The sequence below is a fragment of the Cucumis sativus genome, chromosome 6 (assembly GCF_000004075.3).
Source record: "Cucumis sativus cultivar 9930 chromosome 6, Cucumber_9930_V3, whole genome shotgun sequence".
In the NCBI taxonomy this organism is placed as follows: domain Eukaryota; kingdom Viridiplantae; phylum Streptophyta; class Magnoliopsida; order Cucurbitales; family Cucurbitaceae; genus Cucumis; species Cucumis sativus.
In genome coordinates, this window is record NC_026660.2 from 16281845 (window position 1) to 16306090 (window position 24246).

The 24246-nt window shown below is 35.1% G+C and overlaps 2 long non-coding RNA genes across 3 annotated transcripts; one reads left to right on the forward strand and one right to left on the reverse strand.

Annotated features, from left to right (window-relative positions):
* Positions 1-9405: 9405 nt before the first annotated feature.
* LOC116404577 lies at positions 9406-13189 on the forward strand. The gene is made up of 2 exons (XR_004217484.1): positions 9406-9587; positions 12634-13189. It is a non-coding gene; the product is annotated as an uncharacterized LOC116404577 (long non-coding RNA).
* Positions 13190-16533: 3344 nt separating this feature from the next.
* LOC116404569 lies at positions 16534-18585 on the reverse strand. Of its 2 annotated transcripts, XR_004217476.1 has the most exons (3): positions 18049-18585; positions 17830-17953; positions 16534-16954 (listed from the first exon to the last, which is right to left on the reverse strand). It is a non-coding gene; the product is annotated as an uncharacterized LOC116404569 (long non-coding RNA). The 2 variants fall into 2 exon arrangements; XR_004217475.1 differs by lacking the exon at positions 16534-16954 and having other exon boundaries at positions 17613-17953.
* Positions 18586-24246: the final 5661 nt, after the last annotated feature.

Consider the following 24246-nt stretch of genomic DNA (forward strand, 5'->3'; position numbering starts at 1 on the left):
AAAATCCAAAAACCACGGACAAACACATGATACGATGTAGCCTCTCTTCACGTTCTTGAGAAAATGTTTTATAAAACGTGAGGAGAAAGAAATTCAATGAAAATATCGTTAAAGCAAGCATTGAAGACTGTCAATTGCAAAGAAAAACTTTGATTGCGAAGAGTGCAACAAGGCTTGGGCAGGGACTCAACTACTATGTCCCATCTATAGTACATTTTAGACTTTTTTAGTTCTGGTAGGCTTGCATAAGAAAAAGCCAAGTCACACCCAAGGTTTATGAAATAAAAAGGAAAGCAAAAAGTAAAACTAAATACAAAACATTAAAACAATGTAAATTGGGGGTGTTTGGGCATGCGGCCATAAGCAAACAGCGCCCTGGACAAGCATGCTTGTTACATTCTCCCCCACTTAAACAATTGACGTCCCTGTCGACTGGCGAAGCTAGAATTCCTCGATCTTCTTCTTTCACGCTTCAAGGTCTTCAGCACATTCCTAACGTGTTTCTTCCACATGGAGGTTCTTTCACTTCAGTAGGAATTCATGTATCCTCTTCATGGGTATACCCTTCCTCACTCTCTTAGGAAGGATTTCTTCCATTTCTTTATCGTCTTTCTGCTTTAGGTCACTAGATGACCATACACCATTGTTGCACTACTGGTCATCTGGATATTGATGGTAAGGTTTCAAGTTGCTCACATGAGCTACTAGATGATTTTTTATCCATGCAGGCAACGATACCCCATAGGATGCATTTCCAATTTTCTTCAGAACTTCAACAGGCCCTTCGTATTTTCTAGTGAGATGCTGATGTTGATGTCCTCTAAATCAAATTTTCTTTGCTTTAAACTCTATGAAGAGTTGGTCTTCAGCTCAAAACTTGAGAGGATGATGCTTCTTATCATACGCTTCGAGACTTTCTCTTAGTATGCTCGAGTGATGTTCGTAGTCTTCTCCCACTTTTTCGTAAAGTTATGAGCTTGAGGATTTTTTCCTGCATAAGGATGATCAACAATATGAGGCAGTATAGGTTGTCTTCCACTCAAGATTTCGAAAGGACTCGTTCTTGTGGATAGACTAGTTTGTGCATTAAAACAAAATTGAGCCACATCCATCAACTAGGCCCAATTCTTTTGTCCAAAATCAACAAAATGTCGTAGATATTCCTTAAGCATACAATTGAATCCTTCAGTTTGGCCATTCGTCTGAGGATGGCAGCTTAAGGATATATTTAGGCGTGTCCCCAAGAAGGCGAATAGTTCGGTCCGGAGAGTACCAATGAATCTACCATCCCTGTCACTCACAATGCTTGATGGAACTCCCCATCACTTCAAGACATTCTTAAAGAACAAGTGTGCTATCAGCTCGACAGAACATAGTTTTGTAATGGGGATGAAGGTGGCGTACTTCGAGAACCAATTGATTATAACCTTTGGGATGTGTAATAAAATCCATGGATTTCGCACATTCAGGGAATTTCAATGTGTTCGACTGACTTTCCAAAGTTACTTTCTCTACTAAAGCCTGAAGCCCCGTATGCTGCAAGAATCAGTGTTGCCAATCGAGGTTGCAACGTTTCAAATTCAACTGATCAGCATACCATTCAAAATTTGAATTTTCAACATGACGAGTTTGTAACTTTAGTGCCCCTTGGAGAAGAAAATGAAATTCAGGGTATATGTAATTCAGGTTTTGTTCCACAAGATAGTACAATTTAAATTATTCTCCATATGTTGCTTAATTATCTCATAACGGTTTATTTAAACCAGGATGCAGTGCATGATAGCAACGGTCCGGTTTCTTTTGCAGAAATAGAGAACAACACGACAGCTAGTATTGTAGAATTATCCAATACTCTTGGTAATTTGGATGAGACACATTGTTCTTGCTCTAAACATAGCGCAAAGAGAGTTTGGGAAGCATCACTTTCTTCCTTGAAGTCAAAGAAAGTAAAAGGAGTCAATCTGGACCATTTTCATTCTCACTCTAACAAAAATCTTGATCCTGAAAGTGATGTATACGATACCTGCTCTCAAGGATGCTCTTTAGCCAATTCAAAGCATGAGATTTTATCAAGTATTTATCCTAAAAATCCAACCAATCAGTGTACACAAAATTTCTGTCAAGAATTTGGAAGTGTAAATGTGGCATCAGAGGACCTCAATTCTGAAGAGAACACATTAGGAAAACCATTTAAAATTATGCTGATGAACATTGCAGACGAAACTAAGAAAACTCAGCTCATGAAGGTACGGTACCAATTTATAGTCTTCTAAAATATTCATCATTCATGTTTCTTTTATGAGATTTTCTATTGATAGTATTGAAGTTTTATATCCTTGGCTTAGTATTCTTTAAAGGGGTGTTTGGCACAAGGAGTGGTCCAAGAAGTTGTGAAATCTAGAAAGTTTTGAACTCTTAGGGCCTAGGACATACGAAGTCAATAAGGCATAAAATTGAAATTTTCTTGTCGGGAGTCCACAAACACTTTTGGCCAAACAAAGAGCGGAAAACTCCACACTTCCCTAATCCTACTCTTCCAGCTCCTTGGCTCATACAGCCTCTACGATCTCTACATACTGATAGGCCCATGGTAGTGAAGGTGTACACCCGTAGGCACAAGAAAGGATTCAGGAGAGGAGGATGGGAAGCTGTTTTGTTGGTCTGAATGCTGCTAGTTAAGGGGGCCATGAGTCTTTTATGCTTTCATATAAATACTATTATGATTGTTTGGGGAGGGTATGTTTTGGCATAGCTTGTATCAGGTTTCTTAGAATAATTGGGAGAGCTAGAGAAGCTTCTGATTCCTTCCCTCCATTATTGATAAATAAAATTGAGGTTAAGGCTTATCATATACATACCCAGTCATTGAACTTCTCCATATTCCTTAAGAGGCATATCTTGCTTGGCTTATTTGGCTGGCTCTACTCATGTAGGATTTCGAAAGGCGAATCTGACATCCTGCCAAAAATGATTAATCAGTTTCTTTAACATGAAGTTTAGGGATTCAATCTTTATATTATTTTTAAGAGTTATTCAATATCCCTACCTAGAATAGACAAATGAAGCTTGAAACTACCTATAATATTAATGTTGTTGTTTAATTATGACATTTTGTTATCGGTCTTTCTAACTTACGAATATCCATCTTCTGATATGTGTTCACATGCATATTTTATGGATGTAGATTTTATAGTATTTCTTTATTTATTTTATATGGCATTAGCTGTATACTTTTTTTATAAAATATTAATATAAATATTAAACCACCGATTCACCAAAAATTTTAAGCTGATGGTTGAAAGAAAATTCAATTATAGCCTTAAGCTTAAGCTACTTTGGTGGACTAGAAAGTATAATCTTAGAAACACTCAATCTGATCAAGTTCTCTGAAGCAAGAATTAAAGTTCGGAAAAATCTTTGCGGATTCTTACCAGCAACTATAGAATTAAAGAGTGAGAACTGAGGAAATTTTTCCCTTAATTTTGGGGATTTTGAACCCTTAGAAGCTCCTGTAATAATCCAATATGATCTATTTCAAAGTGATTTTTCCAATCCTATTGATTTATGTAGAATAAATTCAGTGATTTTAGATGAAGGGCTCCAAAGTGATGGTCTCCCAGATACCTTAATTTTCTCAAACAGAATGGCTTATCCATCTCAAGAAATCCTTTCGAAGCACTTAGGAAGTTGGGTGATGAAGAAGAAAACCTTGTTCGACCGGAAAGAGTTTCAGCCCTTGAATCCTCGCCGAAAAAAATAATTTTCAGAAGGCAAAATTCAAATTTGGGTATAGCTGGCATCTCCATGTACTTAGAAGGGGAAAAGACTTCAACAGAAAAGAGAGAAAAACAGACCTCGAAAGAAGAAAAGGCAGCCAGTCGGCATTTTATTATCTCAAAAAACAGCTCACCTAGCCCTCCCCAACCAAATTTTTTCAAACTTAATGTATTTGCAGACATTTTTAAAGCTGACACACAGATGGTAGGCCCCAAGAATTCTATTAAACAGAATTCCAATGGCTTTTGGTATTCTGACGAATTGGAGGAAGAATCAGAGTCCTCTCCTCCATCAAGGAACTTCACTTGCGGGCCATCTCCTGTTTTCAGTTCTCAACCAAAATTACCAGCCTCTCCCAAGACTAAAATATCCTCTGCAATGAAAGCTATTCCATTTCATGCCATAAATTTTTCTAAGCACCTCAAGACCTATACCAAAGGGAGAACTTTTCGCAACATTTGGATGAGCTTAACTAATTCTGATTTATTAGAGGAAAGTTGTGTGAAGATACAAATTCAAAATTCAGTTGGCAAAAGGTCAGTACTGCCTTCCTCCTTAAGTAATAAATTTTCTCAATCCTCCTCCAAACTTTCTGGTTCATTCTTTAATTTTGTGCAAGATACTTCTTATCTAAAAAAAGTTGAGAACCTAGAAGATGAATTCAAGGAAGTTGAATCAGTCACCAGTGTAAGTAGTGCAGAATTTGAACCAGTTGAGGAAGAAATAATTCAATCAGAGACAGAGAAACAAGAGGACAGTGACTCTCTCGGTCCAGATTTTATTAAATTGTTTTCCTCCCCATAAAAAGAAATTTTGTGCAGGTCAGCAAGTATCCTTCCCCCTCAAGAGTTGGTTCCTTTCTTGGCAGCATGTGAAATTGAATTGATATAAGGGCAGAGGTAGCAAAGATGGAGATTATATCATGGAACACTAGAGGATTCATGGGCCATTCGAAACAATTGGCTATTAAAAATCTTTTGAAGAAAGCTAATCCAGATAGAGCATTGATTCCAGAGACCAAAAGAGAAGAGATTGCCAGTTGTATTATAAAGGCACTATGGATAAATATAAGTTGTCGATTATTGAAGTTCGGTCAAGAGAAGGAAGGTCATTACAGTGTGGCTTATAAGTTGTTTCAACATTAATTTATAAGTTGTTTGGAAAGGTTCTCGCAGAAAGATTAAAGAAAGTCAGGCCAGGTATTACTTTGTAAGACCTCCTATTATCTATACCTATAAAAGGAAGGGTAGAAAGGGAAATTCCTTAGCAACCAATTATGAGAGAATAATGGGAGAGGATCGTGTAGGTGGGGCCCGCCAGGAGGGAAGAGAGAGAGAGGTATAAATATGTAATGTTGGGGTCGGGGAGGCTAGGTCTTTTTTGGTTATTTCAAGGAGAGTAAAGGTTGCTGTAGCCTGAGGGTATCCAGCCCCGTATAAAGGAGCTGGGTAAGTTTTCTATGTTGTTCTTCCTTTATTTTTCATATCTACTACTGTTGAATGTGTTTTGGCTTTTACATAAGTAAAGAATTATAGAGTGTTGCCTCTGTTTAGCCATTTGGTTAGGATATTTTGTGTTTTATTGTTAGAATCCTAACATACTTCTCCATTACAATTATATATCACCAACACTCTCCTCACTTGTGGGCTTCAAATATTTGAAAGGCTCAACAACTTGAAATGGATTTTAATTGGGGAGGAAACGACAATGCGAGGCTTGAACACAAGACCTTCTTGGACCACTTGCTCGGATACCATATTGAAAGGGAGACAAACAAACACACAACTTTACGTGGAAACTTGTGTACCAGGAAAAAAAACCACTATATTTTTCTTCTTATTATTTTCTGATTAAAAATATAATAGGTACAAGGGAGAATAAATAGAATATACAGAGGAATAAAAAAGGAAAATATTTAGGAATTAAGAAAAATATTCCCATAAACTTTCATAAATATTCTAAGATTCTAACAATAAAAAGTTTTATTTATTCGAAATTGTGACTGCTCTAATGTGCAGTTGTTTTCTGATTCAGATGATTGAGGAGCTTGGTGGTTCTCTCACTGCTGATGGGAGTACAAGCACTGATGTCATTACAGGAAAAGTGCGGAAAACTCTAAATTTTTGTATTGCTCTCTTTTCAGGGTTAGTCTTGCAATCTTAGACGAACACTCTTCTATGTGTCCTTTTGGCCTTTGAATACCGATAATCGTCTCATTTGCACCAAAGTTAGCGATTCCATGCACACAAGGCCTTTGCCGTTATTCTTCCATTGCCTCGTAGTTGTGCTTAGGCTGGAAATTGTTGTGAACCTTCTAGATCTAAAAGGGCATAGTTTCTTATTCTACTGCCTGTTTACTTTTAGTTAAACATCAAAATCAATTCTTATGTTTGAGTTGGATTGTATCATGCTCTTCCTTTTCAGTTGTTTCTATCGTGATGGTGGGTAGTGGTTGTTAAGACAACCATTAGGCTACTTTGGGTTTCAGGCTTACTTTTCCCATTTTACGTGTAAAATGGCTCAAGCTCACTAATGAAAGATATTTGTTGGCTAGCTAGTGTTTTTATCCTCGATTTCCTTCTTCCGCTAATACATTATGTTATGGAATTTGTTAGATACCTAGATTAGTATAGGGTTGGGGTATAAGGGTAATTAGATATTTAGGAAGTTACTAGTAGTTATTGTGTAAGTGTGGTTACTAGTAGTTATTATGTAAGTGTGGTAACTAGGGTGGTTACATGTTATTATAAATGGAGGGAGGGTAAGTGGGGAGAATTCTGGGGAGTGATATAAGGCTTGGGTGAGAGTACTCAAGAGGGAGGGTTCCAAGTGCTTTATACTTGGTTTTATCTTGTATTTTCTTATAGTTACATTATAATAAATTCAGATCTTGTTATTGTTAGGAAGTATATGTCTCCAATATTATTTAAATACAGTAGAAGAATTAAAAAGGGTAATATTGACCCACACGAGAATATAGGAGAGATTATAGGAGGAGAGAATATCGGAGGAGATCTTTCCCATTAGTTTGTTAGTAAAGCAAAATAAAAGGGAGGAAAGAGGAGGGAGAAAGGGGACAAAATATTCCAAAGAAGTAGAGGCTGCCGTCTTTCGTGCTTGGGAGAAGTAGAGGGTCCAAGTCAAGTTCTTTTTATTATTTGTTTTGGTCATTTTCATGGTTGCGGTTTGTTCTTAGTTTTTCTTGTTCTTTGTTGTGATCCTCACTGGAGTGTGCCTTTAGGAAGTAGATGTGAGTGATTTTTTATTCTCTATACTATAATTCATTGAGGTAATTCAATAAAGTAAGATACACTTGCCGTATATTTACAGTATCTTAACAATTTGGTATCAGAGCGTTTTTACTTGGGAGAACGATAGAGCAGCACAAAAACGGATCGAAGAGAAGTTGGAGACCTATGATAAGGAAATCTCGGGGATACAAGTGGAGTTACACAAGTTGTTGGCAATTGAAGAAAACTTGTCATGCTTGCCAAAAAGCATCGAAAGACTGGTCATCTAGTTGGAAAAACAAGAACGGTTGCTAAATGCATCGAAGGAATAGCAGAAGGATAATTCGACAATCTCCAGAAGAATGGAAGGATCGTCGAGCAAAGGATCAACGATTGAGAGTATCATCGAAGGTGGAGGTAAGACATTGAAGGAAATCAAGGTAGAAGGTAAAACAAACAAGTTTGAAAGGGATGAAAACTCGAACGATCATAGCAAATTCAAGAAGGTTGAAATGCCTGTGTTCAGTGGCACTGATCTGGATTGTGTTTATTTAGAACGGATTGGAATCTTCAGGTCCATAAATCGATGGATTCCAAGAAGTTGCTGAATCCATAGAAGAATCGAGGAAAACGCGATTGCAACGGGTATACAACGAAGGTGAAGAGGATGGCAAAGAGTGACCAAGAAGAAACTATAGAGGAAGGTCGACGAGGATTACCTGTGAGGCTCGAAATGAAGACTCGAGTGAAGAAAAACTTGTTGCTCAAAGAAACACAAAATGGCTGGTTGCAATGGAGAAAGAAGAAGCCGACAGTTACCGGTCTATAGAGGCTCGAGAAGGTGGTCTGGAATAGGGGTGAATCACGTGACGAGGAAGAAGTTGCTGCACACCTGATGGTGCCAATCACGTGGTAGAAATTTGTAGGAAAGAGGATTAGGACAAAAGGAACAATCTTGGGTTTTACTATTTCAAGTGGGCTTCAACTTACTCTAAATGAGCTTCAACTTATTCTAAATAAAACATTGGGGGCACATCATTTTGTAGATGAAGTGGATGGAGAGTTCCAAAAATAGGAGGGAAGAAAAACGTGTATGTAGGTGGGTCCTAGGAATGAAACCGGCGACAGTATGATTTTGGTCTTGACGCAACACTTTGATTATGGCCTAGCCCACTAGAGATGAAGAGTTTGAAAATTAAACACTTGTTGGTGATATGCAAAGGGTTAACTAAGACAATGTGTTTTGGAAAAGGAAAATTCAAGTACATTGGGCTGCTTTGTGGGCTGAAGTCAATGGACCTTATTGGAATCGAGAGTTTTTCAAAGCCGAAGGGGAGGATTTCTTTTTCAACATTGAAGAGCAGAATGTTGGGGATTGTTTGCAATTAAAAAGAGAAAAAAAGAAAAGGGGCCTTGATCATGTTTGTAAGCTCACCTTGAGGACAAGGTGTTTTGAAGGATCGGGTAATGTTAGATACCTAGATTAGTATAAGGTTAGGGGTATAAGGGTAATTAGATATTTAGAAAGTTACTAGTAGTTATTATGTAAGTGTAGTTACATCTTATTATAAATGGAGGGAGGGTAAGTAAGGGGAGAATTCTGGGGAGTGATTTAGGGCTTGGGTGAGAGTACTCAAGAGGGAGGTTCCAAGTGCCTTATACTTGGTTTTATCTTGTATTTTCTTATAGTTCATTATAATAAATTAAGATCTTGTTCTTGTTAGGAAGTATCCTAACAGAATTCCTCTAGAAGGTCTCATGTTAGCGAATGATAATTTGCGTTAAGTGTGTACTTGTAGGAGTTCTTCTCCCGGGCATCTATGGTTGATATTCTTTACCTTTCAATATATCAAAGCCAAGGATTCTTTTGCATTTCTCTATGCTTTTTCTTTACCCATTTATGCTTTTTTCAGTTATATTTGAGAGTAGTATTTCATTTCTTTCATGTGAAATGTTGAACTTCAGTAGTGTGGAGAGTGGAACGTAATATCTTACCTTTTATATTAGTAAACTTGATTTTAAGCAATGTGTTTTTGAAGATTTTATGTTGTAGAATGTTTTTTGTTCTTCAAGCTACTGTTCTTAACTTTATTTTCTCTTGTTAATGTTCTCAATGATTATCGAGCATATGCATTACCATGTGGCTTCAAGCGTGTCAGTGTGCTCTTGCTCATAATTTTTACTATATCTTGTTACTAAAATTGCAAGTTAATTGCAAATTACTCAGAGCTTGGATTTTCTCCTCCAGTTGGTTAAAGGAAAGCTACCGGGAAGGCAAATTTGTTGGTAAGTTCGAATGGCTTGCTAGTATCAAAGTGTAATGTATTTTCTTCCACTTATGTTTTTCATCCTACCTAATTTTTGTGATTGATTAATTCCTTATTGATCTGCAGACGAGTTGCCTTACATACTAATGATGATGACTACATATCGAAGTATCGAGCCAGCCTAAAAGCTGCAGGTCTCAGGGCAAAAGCATGTCCTGGAGCTTTATTTGAAGGGTATGATGTTTGCATATCAGCTCACGCTCAACCACCACCTAAAACTCTATCCCTGATAGTCAAGTCAGCCGGTGGAAATGTAAGTTCTCTGTTATTGTACAAATCTCGAGTACTAGGTTTGGTTCTCTTTCTTACATATACAACCACTATAATATGGCTATCCTCCCATCTAATGAAGACGTGAAGTTCTCAACAAACAAGTGATAGAACTAAGTCATGCACAGCGGAAAAAGAATCGAATTTCTACTCTAATTGCCACAATTAACATGTAACCATAAACTAATCAAATTAGGGTTTTAGGAAATATTACCTTTGAAGCTTTCAAAAAGTTTGATATCTTCTTACCAATTCAAACCGAGACCACCACTAGTACTCAACTGCTATCCTCTAAACAAAGAACCGGGTTGTGGGACCCAATTTTGGTGTAGAAAGTAATGGAGATAAAAGGGGGTTAGAAGGTTTCTTTTTTTTCTTTGGTTGAGATGATGAAAATGATAAAAGAGGCAAAAGTCCTTCAACATTTGAAAACACCTCTATTTATAACCTAATTACATGCAAAAATGCATGTAATTCATTTGTCAAATCTCAACACCTAATGTTCCACTAACAATTAGTGGAACTTAGTGGGCTAGGTGTCTATATCTCATATAGCCACATATCCCACTAAGAGTTAGTGGGATTATCCAACAAAATGTTGGATTTTCCCACTAACTTAGTCCAAGGGTAAAATGGTCATTAGATATTTCTAGTCAAAAGTCAAACTTTGACTTTTCTAAGTCAAAAGTCAATATTTTGACTTTTTACCATTTTGTCCGTCTTGACTAATTCCAACCTCCCGAGCATGAATCCGCATTCATTTTTCCAAAATTCAAATCACATTTGAATATATGGTCGGTCAAAGTTTGACTTTTCAAAGTCAAAAGTCAACATTTTAACTTTTTACAATTTTTGACCAATTCCATCAATTCCGAGCTTCTTAGTATGAATCCGCATTCATACTTATAGTATGAAAAACATGAAGCTCTTTTTCTATTTAGAAGACCGACGACTATATCACTATACCTGTCGGTTTCTCTTTCTTCTCCCAATTCGAACAATTCGACTTATTTCATCACACTGTTCTAAGTTTAATCCATATGAGCTAGCAGAGGAACCTAATGGACCTATAGATCATGGGCTCCAACGATTCAAGATTAACTAGCTAAACTCTTTTAGACAGAGTTAATCAACATTCGTTAACTAACGGGTCATTCCACTAAAGTCCCGTAGTTGCACTCCCCTCACTATAGATATATTTGTGTCCATTTGATAAAACCATAATTGGTAAGTTAATCCTTCACAGGTTGCTCGTAACCTTGGCTGGGTTAAAATACCGTTTTACCCCCAAAAATTACATCTTGCTCCTTAAGTCCCACTAATCCACTATTGAACAATTGGTTTAAGGTTCAACCTATAAACTTAATCCCTCTCGGGCCAATGAGAGGGTGGGGCCCCTTGTTCAAGACTTGGATTCAGTGCTTAAGAGAACAACCTATCTACTAACCCTAAAGCGGGTAGGAGTGAATTCCATCTTGTACCCTATGTTCCCAGCTATCCACCCGATCATACCCTTGAAATTGGAGGCTTATTGGGCCAACGCTGATGAGCTGCCCTCACCTATGCAGATCTAAGGATAATCTCGTGTGAACAAGAGTTCATAGTTAACTCAGGATTAAGACTAAGTTACCGAGGTCATCAATAATTGAGATAGTCAGTTTTAAACAGTAAACGGTGTTATAACGTAAAAAAGACAAATTCATGGTTCAGTCTTATGTAAACACTTTACATAGGATGCCCCCACTTTCATGTCTCTACATGAACGATTAGGATCACCTCGTTTGTACTACAAAGTGGGCCGCATCCATAGTTTCTCTAAATAAGGCGCCCAACCTTTATTTCATATACTATAGACTATTTAGGCTATATACTCGAACTTGATCCACGTTTATGTTTACACATAAAGTTCAAGTTTATTCAAAAATAGCCTTGGAACTTGATTTATTGGATTTAAGATTATAATATTTAATTTCTCAATAACAACTTTATTGAACAGAATATGATTACAAACTACGAGTTTTAGGACAAAAAATTCCAACAACAAACACGTATACGAATTTTAGACATGGGTCAATAAATCATAGACATGGTGACGTGTCATTTTTTTCTAAAAAATATAGGATAGTGCTAGAACACAGTTTTAATATATATAATTTAAAAAGTATGTCTCATATTTATATAGAAATTCAAAGTCAATAAGTTTATGTATTTATATGCTTAAAAATAAGCTTGTCCTTCACTCAAAACTTATTCAAAGCCAAGAGTTTAATATGTGTGTGTGACCAATCTTGACCTTTATTGCATTGGAATACTTGTTGTCTAACACATCTACTGTACTAACTAGTGTTCAACACGTGTTCTCCGAGTGTTCCATACATATTGTTTATTGATACACTAGCCAAACTTGAGTGTATGTGCTTCTTAAGTCTTTAATATTTATGTTTGTTTTGATCCTAGGAATTGAGCATGTAATGTAAAAAGTCTATGCACAAGGGGTCATATGGCCATCTCCGTGTTTCTTTAATTATCAAATTTGTTCAAGTTTTTAATTGTCTCTAGATCGAAATCTGGAGTTATTTTTTTGTGATTTGGTGTACAAATACATACATCCATGTTTATAATTATGATTAGATTGTTTTCTGGTCGCAACATTTTATTGTTTAGCTTGTCTTTGATCTTGAACTTACTATTATGTTGATTTAAATTCCATTTTAGCCTTGGAACTTTCAAAACATCCATTTTAGTCATCGAGCTTCCAAAAAGTAGCCAACTAACGGTTTTAGTATTTTGTAAATTATTTTATCAATTAATATTCATTTATCCAATACTCATCGGTCATTTCTGCTATATGTGATTGGAATATATCTCATAGGAAGCATTTTGAAAGTTGGGAAAAGATGGAAAATTTTAGGGACTAGAACAAGAATTTGTTTAATATTTTTTGATAGGGTGAATTCTTGCAATTTCCTTGTAGTATATACATAATTTTTTTCTCTCACTTGGCAAATTCATTATGCTTGAAAATTTAGGTGATTCATGAGCTAGATAAAGTAACAACGTATGGAAGACGATCTTTGTGGCTTGTGAGGAAGACGTGGAGGAAGCCTTGGTGGCCTAGAAAAAGGGATATGGACTTTCAACGTTGAATGGCTAATGGCATGTATAATGAGACAAGAAGTAGACCTGGAGGCCCCTCAATTTGCTGAGTCCCTATGAGAAACAAGGTCACCCTAACTTTCAGTTTTAAACAAGCAGCAGCCAGCCATTTCATCCTTGTGTAAATCCACTCTTTTCTCAACTTACTCTAATTTGGTACATAAACAAACTCTGATCGCTCCATCTCTATATTCATCAGTACATAAAAGACGATAAGTTTATTCATGGAGAAAGTTGGATGTAAGTATGTTTTAGGAATGGCCCTTCATTTAGTAACTTTGGGAATTGTAAAAATGAGGTAATGAAGTTCTATCAAGTTGAATGTTCTTGTTTATGTTAGATGAGACTGATTCTTGGATACCAGAATTAACTTGAAGTACGTGTTTGAGTTCCATTGGAGTGATTAGAGAAAAAATGTTCCTTTAAAAAGGGTAATTTTTTTATGTAGACTTTCTTTTAATTAAAATTGCTTAAAATACAATTTGAGAGTATTTCAATAGCTTTCAAAGGGTTGTCAAACACTTGTAGTTTTTCTAAAATAACATATTTTCAAAATTAATTACTGATATGTGCATCCTTCTGGAGCATTATACTGATATGTGTTTCTGCGGAACACTAGACTGATTTATGCGTCCTTTGAGGCGTTAGACTGATTATGTGTATCCTACGGGATCACAAGACTGTGACTGTGCAGGGTACCCAATAGAAAGTTAACAGTTTCTTTTTCCCCTAATGGGACCAATAGCGAGTCTCTTATTGGGTATGTTTATACTCATCCTTTCATGTTTAACTATTTCAGGCAAATGTAACAAAGGAGGTAGACCGACGAGGGACAAGAAGGAGACGTGATTGCCATAAGGGAATGTCCTTCAAATGCTTCCGCTTTATGTTTCTTGTTTTTCCTTTGTACATGAGGTTGTTTAAAATTTTTGTGATGGAACTGAGTTTACGAACTGTTGTTTTGTAAATAGTACTTTTAAAGTTTTGGTTATTTGAAACAAGACCCGAACTTAAGTTTGTTTTCTTTGATCGTATGATTTCAAGTGAATTTTACTATATTTTGTGTCAATCAAGGTCTCTTTGTCAAAATTAATGACTTCAACTTAGTTAGAAAAGTTGGGTCGTTACAACAAATTTTAAGTATTAATGTAAGAATTATGTACTTCATTATAAAGATCGATAGTTTAAAGTTTTTTATGATAGTTTACATGGAATTACACGATCAGTTACCACTATCAATAGAATCAGTTACAAATATTAACACGATCGTGTACCGATAACAAGACGATTGTTTACACTATTCAATACGATCACCAATATCATATGATCGTGTACCCATGTCAACACGATAATTTATTTTAATCAATATTATCATTTACCGTTGTTAAATGGTCGTTTATCACGGTTAATAGGATCGTTTAATGTATATTATTTCATTGCACGATCGTTTACTTATTCTTGCATTGTGTTTAGTATTATCATTTTGTACATTTTATTCTTTTATTCAGTAATAAATGTATATCTATGTCTATCTATTTCTTTCTATCACAATTAAATACTTAATTTTATTTTATTTATTTTTTTTACAGATTATAATGTCTTTTCCTATTGTTGTTTTTTATGGAGGTCAATGGAATGGATGTAATATTTATGAGAATTACTTAGTTGCTGAAATTTTGGTAGATGTCCGAGTCAGCTTTAATTCTCTAATTGATTTAATATGTGAACAGATTCAATTGGATGGATAAGTAGAATTATCTGTTTTACTTGATTTTGGTAAAAGCAAGGTCCAACTGTGGTGCCAGTAAAGAAAGACAATGATGTGGCTTGGTATTTATCTTTTGCTAAAGATGCAACTAATATACATCCATTAGTTGCTCATGTAACTGTTGATTTTTTTTAGAAGGTCTTCTTCTTCTTAGAGAACTACCTGTAGCTACCATGCTTAGTTCAATTAGAGATGTATTGCAAAAGTGGTTTGATGAAAGAAGTAAAGCTACTTTTACAATGAAGAGTTGTTTGACTTCTTGGGCTGAGAACGTGTTGCATTTAGAATAACATGAAAAGTCAAGAATTTTATTGGTAAGGTTTTTTTTTTTCTTTGAATGTTTGTATCTCAGGTAGATATAAATAGACTGCTATTTTTGTCCATCCGATAGAGAAATATAACAATTTATGTGTGCTTGTTTCAGATAGATAGAGATAGATAACTATCAATGTCTATTTGTCTCTATTTGTGCATGCTTTTTTTTTTTTTAATTTTTCTATATTTGTTTTATGTATTAGGTTGATCCAATTAGTATGACTGAATAGAAAGTAATGGATGATACAAAATGATAATGTGATTTATTTATATTGGTTCTAATTTGAAATATTCAAATTTACCTTGGAAATTAGTATAATTAGTATAATATATAGTGATACATTATAATATAAAGTTTATATGTTAATGAAACTTTATTATATAAATTTAATTTTAGATAAAGTTCAAAATTAATTTATGAGAGATAAAATATTTGAATGAGTTCAAATATTAATTTAATGTGGATTTGTTTGATATTAAAATTATTAATTATGAGATAAAGTTATATTTGAATATGATTCAAATTTAACTTAAGTTAAATATAAAATATTTAATTTAGTTATTAATTAATTAATAATTTAGTTTAATATTATTTAATTAAATTAATATAAAACTATAAGGTATTGGAGAGATATTCATTCAATAAGATTTAAATGAAATATTAATTAAATATGATTTAATTAATTATTAACTAATTGATTAATGGTTAATTAGTTAGTTGATTTGAAACTTCTATTAATTTAATATTTTTTAAGTTAATAGAATCCTATGATTTTCTCCTACCCGTCTCCTACTCAATGAAAGAAAGAGAGTTATAAATATGTAGAAGAAAAACAGCTTTTCTTAACCAAAATAAAATCGATGATTTTCTTTTCTGCAAAATAGATTGTAACGACCTAATTTTTCGAATTAAGCTGAAGTTATTACTTTAAGACTAGATTCGTCCTTTAACCATAAGACTTTATAATTTAAAAAATATATTTTTTAACAACATTAAAGAGTTTTTATTCGGGCTCTATTTCAAATAAAATTTTGAAAGTGTAAAAGTATCGATAATAAAGAAAGTTCAAGAACATAAAAATCGTTCAATCATGAAACCCAAAACAGTCTCAATTACTAAAGAAAACCAAAAAAAAAAAAAATATAAAGTAGAAGCAATTTGAAGGACATTTCCCTATGGCAGTTTCGCGGAAAAAGATTAAACATAAAGGGTGAGTATAAACATACCCAGTAAGAGACCCACTACTGATCCTGTTAGAAGAAAAATAAAATTGTTAACTTCCTATTGGAGGTGCCCTGCACTTTAAAAGTCTTGTGATCATGTAGAAACACACATAATCAGTCCAATGCCCTAAAGGACACAAATATTAGTCTAGTGCTCTTCAGAAAGCACATGTAAGTCTAGTGCTTTCGAAGAATGCACATGTCAGTCTATTGCTCTCGAAGAATGCACATGTCATTCTAGTGCTCTCGAAGAATGCACAACAGGTGGTGATCCCGTAGGACACCTGCAAGGCACACTACCCAATCGACAAAGCTAACAATTTTCCCTTAGTCCGTTATAAACATTTAATCAATCCATTCCTAGTATAGTCAAACTACTCCATCATATCATCAATCCAACTTAACACACTTACGTTCAATCTATTCAATCTATCACAAAATCAGTTGATACTATAACAACACACCAGACAGTCAAGATATATATATATACATAACACCTTTCTCAGTTTACAAATACATTATCCATCGTATCTACTTCTATACCAGTCTGGCATAATATACATGTAACGACCCAACTTTTCTAGGTAAGTCGAAGTCATTAATTTCAAATAAAGACCTGAGTTTACTCAAAATCTCAATCTCAAACAATTTCAAAGTCTCAAGAAAACAAAAATTTATATCTGGGCCCTGTTTAAAATAACCAACACTTTCAAGAAAAATTTACTAATTCGTGAATACAGTTCAACTATAAAATTTTCTAAACAATCTCAAGTACTAAAACAAAACACGTGAAACAAAACATTTAGCATAAGCAATTTAAAATAACCCCTATGGCAATCACGCTTCCTTCCTGCCCCTCGCCGGTTTGCCGTCTTTATTACCTTTGCCTGAAAATTAAACATAAGGAGGGTGAGTATAAAAATACCCAGTAAGAGACCCTCTACTAGTCCCGTCAGGGGAAAATAAATTGTTAACATTCTATTGGGACACCCTGTACAGTCGCAGTCTTGTGATCCCGTAGGATGCACATTTCAGTCTAACGCCCCAAGGGACGTACATTTCAGTCTAGTGTTCTGCAGAAACACATATCAGTCTAATGCTCCCGAAGGTGCAGAATAATTGGTGATCCCGTGGGACACCTACAAGGCACACATCCCAATAAAAGCTAACAATTTTTCCCCTCAGTCCATTCTAAACATCTTAACAGTCATTCACAAATCAGTTAAACATTCTCATCACGTAAACTCCTTATTTAACCTCAACCAGTCGTCTTACTCTAATTTAGCCCAAGGTCAGTAAAAAGCATATCATTACATCAGTTAACAAGCTAAACAATCATAACCTCCTCCTCAGTCACCAAGGGCACAACCACGACGTTTCTTCCGTTCACAAGCACACAACATAACAGTAGATATTATACATTCAGTCTAGACAACAATCAATCTACTAATCAAATCCACACTTTATATAAGCAACATCTACGAGATTCAGTCGTTTCCACATCCTTATCCTTGTACACATACATAACCAGACAGTCACAACATATACTCAACCACAGTCCACATCAACCCATGCACATATATGTATTAATTTCTCCCAGTCAAACACAGCAAACATTAAACTTTAAGTCAATGTCCAAACATACATCATAACAGTCATCTCTACTCAGTTCAAATAATATAATACGGTCCATACAGTCAATACATCTTAATTAGTCATTATATCTTAATTTTGTTGTTGAGTCCAGTAGAAAATCCCTTACCTCAAGGTTGCTCAATTTCTTAAACAAACTATATCCCACGAAAGATACGAAGTATTGGCGAGCCAAACTCCAAAATTCACAATTTCGGTTATGAACACGAGGGACCCAATGTCACTTCCAACACCTTCAAGAACAGTATTAACCAAACGTTTCATTTGATATTTTATCTTAACAATCCATCAAACAGAAACTATCAATTTTACTTATAAGAGAACTCACAACAAAAACGGCGGCAGCGACGATCGAACCTAACAACAAAGATCGTACAAACAGATTAGAGTGTACGTCGGTTGTGAATTGCGGCTGGAAGAAGAACACGCTGCTGGAAGAAGAGGAAACGCGCGGCTGGAAGGAGACGTGCGCGCTGCCTCAAAATCGATCGACGATCTGACGCGGCGACCGGGCTTCACGAACGGAGAGGAAAGGAATGGGCGGCGGCTGGGCTTGGCTTCGACGGAGACAGAGGCGATTAGGACGGGGCACGGCGACGCAGATCTGGACGACAACTGCAAGGCGACGCGTACGGCTTGCTTCGCGAACAGAGATGGCGACCGACGGTTGCAGCGGCGGCTGGGTATGGTAGAAAAGAAAGAGAAATGGAAGAAGAATAGGGGCGGCGGCCGTGGATCGGAGAAGAAAAGAAGGAGGAGAGCGATGGTGGTCGGTTGGAGGGTGCGGCTGGAGGTAGGGCACGGTGAAGGAGAAAATAGAAAAAGAAAATGAAGGGGGAAAGGGGGTTGCGCGCGGGAGGAAGAAGAAAGGAAAATTTTTCTTCTTTTCTTTTATTTAAATTAAATAATAAAACTAAAATATAAATAAATATATATATAATTATATTATCACATTTTCAAATCTTCTTTTTCCCCCTTCAACATATTTTCTTCAAAAAATAAATCTTGTACAAATTGAATAATTTTCTTAAAATAAATTACCTTCGAGTTTGGGGCGTTACAATACATTTGTCATCATATCTACTTCTACATATATTAGTAAACCATACTAAGTCCAGAGATCCAAACAGTCAACACATTTCAAAACTTTCAAAGAGTCCAGTAATAGAAACCCCTTACTTTAATGTTACTCAAATTTCTCAAACGAAGGAAACCTAATACTAAGAATATGGAACTCAATTACTTTCACAATACTTTCTTTCATTTAATTTCCTCAATGTAAATTCTAGCTTATCAAAGTATTGGCGAATCGAACTCCAACAAATCTACAATTTAGTTGTGAATCCAAAGAACTCAAACGCTAACTTCAAGAATCAATTAACAATTTAACTAATTATCCAAAACTACAACCCAAGGATAATTACAATGTAAAACCAACACACTCACCAATACAACTTACCACAAAAATCCCAAAAATTAGAGTAAAATGGGGGCAACAACTTCGAATAACTAGAATCGACGCGTGTAATAGATCAGATCTAATCAACAAACGAAAAACAAACTTCAGCTTACAACCCATGGCTGGAGGTGAAGAGCCGCGCGACGGCACTTCGACAGACGCGACGGGCTCAGGTCTGCTCGACGACTGCTTCAACTAAGTAACAACGCCGGTGAGATGATAGGTCAATCGGTAACGTTCCTCGTCACCTGAAGCATAATGTGGTGGCGCGAACGTCGAAGGAGCTACGCGCGAATGAATCACAGCTTGGCTGGAAAACAGAGGTGAGACGCGATGCCGAGAGTTCGAACTCACGACGAACGGTGTTTTGGCTTCAATGGAGACGAAGCGATCGGTGACGGCGTGGCCGGCTGACGTCCAAGAGTAATATAAAATGGCTAAGGGAGGCAGGCGGCGGTGGGCACGGGGAAGAGGAAGAGTGAAGGAGAAAGAGATGGGGTTGCACGTGAATCAATAAAGAATTGATATTTTAAATTAATAATAACATTAATTCTATTATTATTATATATTATTATTATTTAACATTTAGTATTCGAAGATAGGAAGGTCTCCAACGGGTGGTGTCCCCAATTCGGTGGATTATAGATTCAGAGACGTCAACAAGAGTAAGTTCTATGTATCTTTTAATTTAAAAGCATATTTAGTTCTTTATTTAGAACTTTGATTCTAAATATTGTCAATGTACTGGTATTTTGGAATTTTCAAATTAAAATTGATGAATGGTTTTGTAAAGTCTTTCACTGCCAAGAGCTTTTATCCCTTTAGGGCACACATACCAATTAAACTAATGCAAGACCTTTGACAGTAGTTAACGGTAGCATCTCACAAAGTGGAAGTGGTTGGCTTACCAACGAAAGATTTTCAATCATTTCTAGCAGTCCCTTTTCTATTTGAGTATGACCTTCCATATTTTCTGCTATATTACTTATAGTTAATATCAAATGTGCATCTCTGCCATCTATGCTAATATCACTGCCTGACTGCTCTTGATGTTGAGGCGTTGTTCATTTTTGTTCCCTACACAGAAAAGAAAAAAAATTATTGTTGTTTATTTATAATCTAAGCAATTTTAAACAATATAAAGCAGTAACTAATGAATTAAACACTAACTGTTGAGTCTCTACAGTAGATTCTTGAAGATGTGACTCTTGAACAGATGGATTCTCATGGATGATCACATGTTTGTTATTTTGATGGTCATCATTCTTGTCCAGATTGTGATGACTAGAATCATCACGAAGATCATCATACATGTTGTTAATATCATCAAACAATTGATTCTGATTCTAGTATAGAAAGAAAAATGGATAATAAAAAAAATAGTTACAAAATGATCGTGTATCCTTAAGCAAACAATCGTGTAGAATATCTAAACGGTTGTTTTACGAAGGGTGATCGATATTTCAAATGGGATATGCGATCGTTCATATGTGATATGCGATCGTGTAAAGATATATCAAACCTTTGTTCTGTCAGAAGTCGTGCTAAGAAGAGTTGAAAGCTTGTAATAAGATCCATCAAAGCTGAAAGATTTTACATCAACACGTTCCTGACACAGTAATGCAGTATCAATGAGCATCAAATTACGTGAGATACGTATTAGAAAATATCTAACTGCTCAGTTAATTTTTTATGGACATCAAATCACATTTTTTCAAGCTTAAGGAAGGAAATGTCAGCACTATATATGTCAGAGTTGTGCATTGCAATGGAAGTGCCAACACGAGGTGATACATGTGTGTCTTTCTGGGATGTAAATGCCACTCCCGGCTAGGACCAGCATAGTCTTAGGGAGAAAGCATGCTAGGAATTGGAGTTGTGTCCTCAATTTCTTCAAGGACTTGAGCATTTCATCTTACACTAGAATGTCTCCTGTTCAGAGAGTTTATAGGATTTCTCAAGGCCATTTTTGCATACTTAACAGCTCTTGACAACGGTAGAGAGTCTAAATCTACACTTTCAGGGGGTTCCAACTCCACCACTCGATGAGCCAAAGATAGAGACGAATCATTAATGATCCAGTAAGCAACATGAAACCTTGTAATTTTGGGGTCAACGGTAGTCCCTCCCATTACTAGCTCAACACTCAAACGGAGTCTCCTGTATAAAATATAAAATAATACACACAAATAGTGAATGAAATCTTGTGACGTAACAAACACAAATTTTATGTATACTGCAATTTGACTAAATATTGAACAAGAAAGCCCAAGGGAATACACAAAAATCCAACGTTTTTAGGGGTCAATTTGAAAAATGGCAAAACTACTTTTTCTTTTCAATTTTAGCAAACAACATTTTTTGCACGTGCATGGTATTTTATAAAATACCAAAATATTCACCTTCTCCAACTATAATTATTTTGTTTTTACGTTATAATTAATTTATGTTATGTATTAATCAACTTTTAATTAATTTTTACTTGAAATAGATACATCAACTCATATCATAACTTTTCTCTTAAAATCTCGGGACTCAACTAATTGATTCAACATTTTAATAACATTATTCAATCTTACTAATTTCAAAATAACCTAATTGAATTTGAATTTCAAAATAACCAAATTGAATTTCAAAAGTACAAAATTATTATTTTTTAGAATTTGAGAATCTCAACGATAGATTTTATATTAAAATAACCTTATCTCAAAATAATTTTAATGACTTGAATATCAAGATAATTAAATTATTATTTTAAAATTGGAAGAAAAACACAAAAAGCGCACACGCCTACTCACGTACACACGCACGCGCGCGTATACGCACACACACCCACACGCACACGCACAAACGCGCACATGTGGACACTCACACCCACGCACACGTAGACACACACACCCACGCACACGTGGACACGCGCATACGCAGTCGCGCACACGCACGCACACACGCACATATGCACAAAGATGTATAAATGAATTAAAATTAAAAAATAACTACAATAATTGTGTTTAGAAAGACTTTTAAACCATGTTCATTTGACTTAATAACGTTAGTTAAATTATAATTTCTATCAATATTGGTTTAAAAGTGTCATTAGTGTAATTATTTCAATATAATGCAGTCTTATCCAATTTTACGAACAAAAAACAAGTCGAATATGTACCAGTAGATGCACACTCTTTGTCATAAGAGATATAGCAACGTTTTTATGGGTCATTTTGAAAAATGACAAAACTACTTTTTCTTTTAAATTTTAGCAAATAGAATTTTTTGCACGTGTGCATGATATTTTATAAAATACCAAAATATTCACCATCTCAAACAATAATTATTTCATTTCTACGTTGTAATTAATTTATGTTATGCATTTATTAGCTTTTAATTATTTTTTACCTGAAAAAGATACATCAACCCATATCATAACTTTTTTCTTAATATCTCGGGACTCAACTAATTGATTCAAGATTTTAATTTTATTCAATCTTACTAATTTCAAAATAACCTAATTAAATTTCAATTTCAAAATAACAAAATTATTGTTTTTCGAAATTTGAGAATCTCAACGATAGATTTTGTATCAAAATAACTTTAATTGAATTTCAAAATTAAAAAATATCAACTTGTACACTATCTTTATCTCAAAATAACATTAATGGCTTGAATATCAAGATAATTGAATTATTATTTTAAAATTGGGAGAAATTTTACATTAACAAATATCAACTTGTTCGCACACATGCACACAAGCACACGTGCACAACGCATGCACACACACCCATCTACACACGCACACGCACACGCACATATGCACACACGCACAAAGAAGTGTAAATTAATTAAAGTTAAAAAACAAATACATTAATTATGTTTAGAAAGAGTTTTAAACCATGTTCATTTGACTTAATAACATTGATTAAATTATAATTTCTATCAATATTGGCTTAAAAGTGTCATTCGTGTAATTATTTCAATATAATGCGGTCTTATCCAATTTTTCCAACAAAAAACAAATCGAATATGGATCAGTAGATCTACACTCTTTGTCATAAGAGACATAACAACGTTTTTAGGGGTCATTTTGAAAAATGACAAAACTACTTTTTCCTTTGAATTTTAGCAACTAGCATTTTTTGCACGTGCATGGTATTTTATAAAATACCAAAATATCAACATTCTTCAACTGTAATTATTTCGCTTCTACATTGTAATTAATTTATGTTATGCATTTATCAACTTTTAATTATCATTTACTTGAAATAGATACATCAACTCATATCATAATATTTTTCTTAATATCTCGAGACTCAACTAATTAATTCAACATATTAATAACTTTATTCAATCATACTAATTTCAAAATAACCTAATTAAATTTGAATTTCAAAATAACAAAATTATTATTTTTCGGAATTTGAGAGTCTCAACGATAGATTTTGTATTAAAATAACCTTAATTGAATTTCAAAATTAAAAAATATCAACCTGTTCACTATCTTTATCTCAAAATAACATTAATGCCTTGAATATCATGATAATTAAATTATTATTTTAAAATTGGAAGAAACTCAACATTAAAAAATATTAACTTGTTCGCACACAAGCACAGAAGCACTGTGCACACACGTACACATGCACACTTACACACACAGGCGCACACGCACACCTACACATAGACACCCACAGACGCACGAACGCACGCACACACACATGCACACGCGCACGCATGCACACACACACCTATCCACACGCGCACAAGCACACACACATGCACAAACGCACACACGCGTAGACACATACACACACACGTAAACACATACGCACACGTGCACAAACACGCACGTGCGAGCACACCCACACACCCAAGCACACACGCACGCACAAACACATACAAACATGCACACACCCACACACACATGCACACGACACTCGCACGAACGCACGCACATACACAAATGCACACCTACCTACACGCGCACACGGACACACACACATGCATGCATAAAGATGTATAAATGAGTTAAAATTAAAAAACAACTACATTAATTGTGTTTAGAAGGACTTTTAA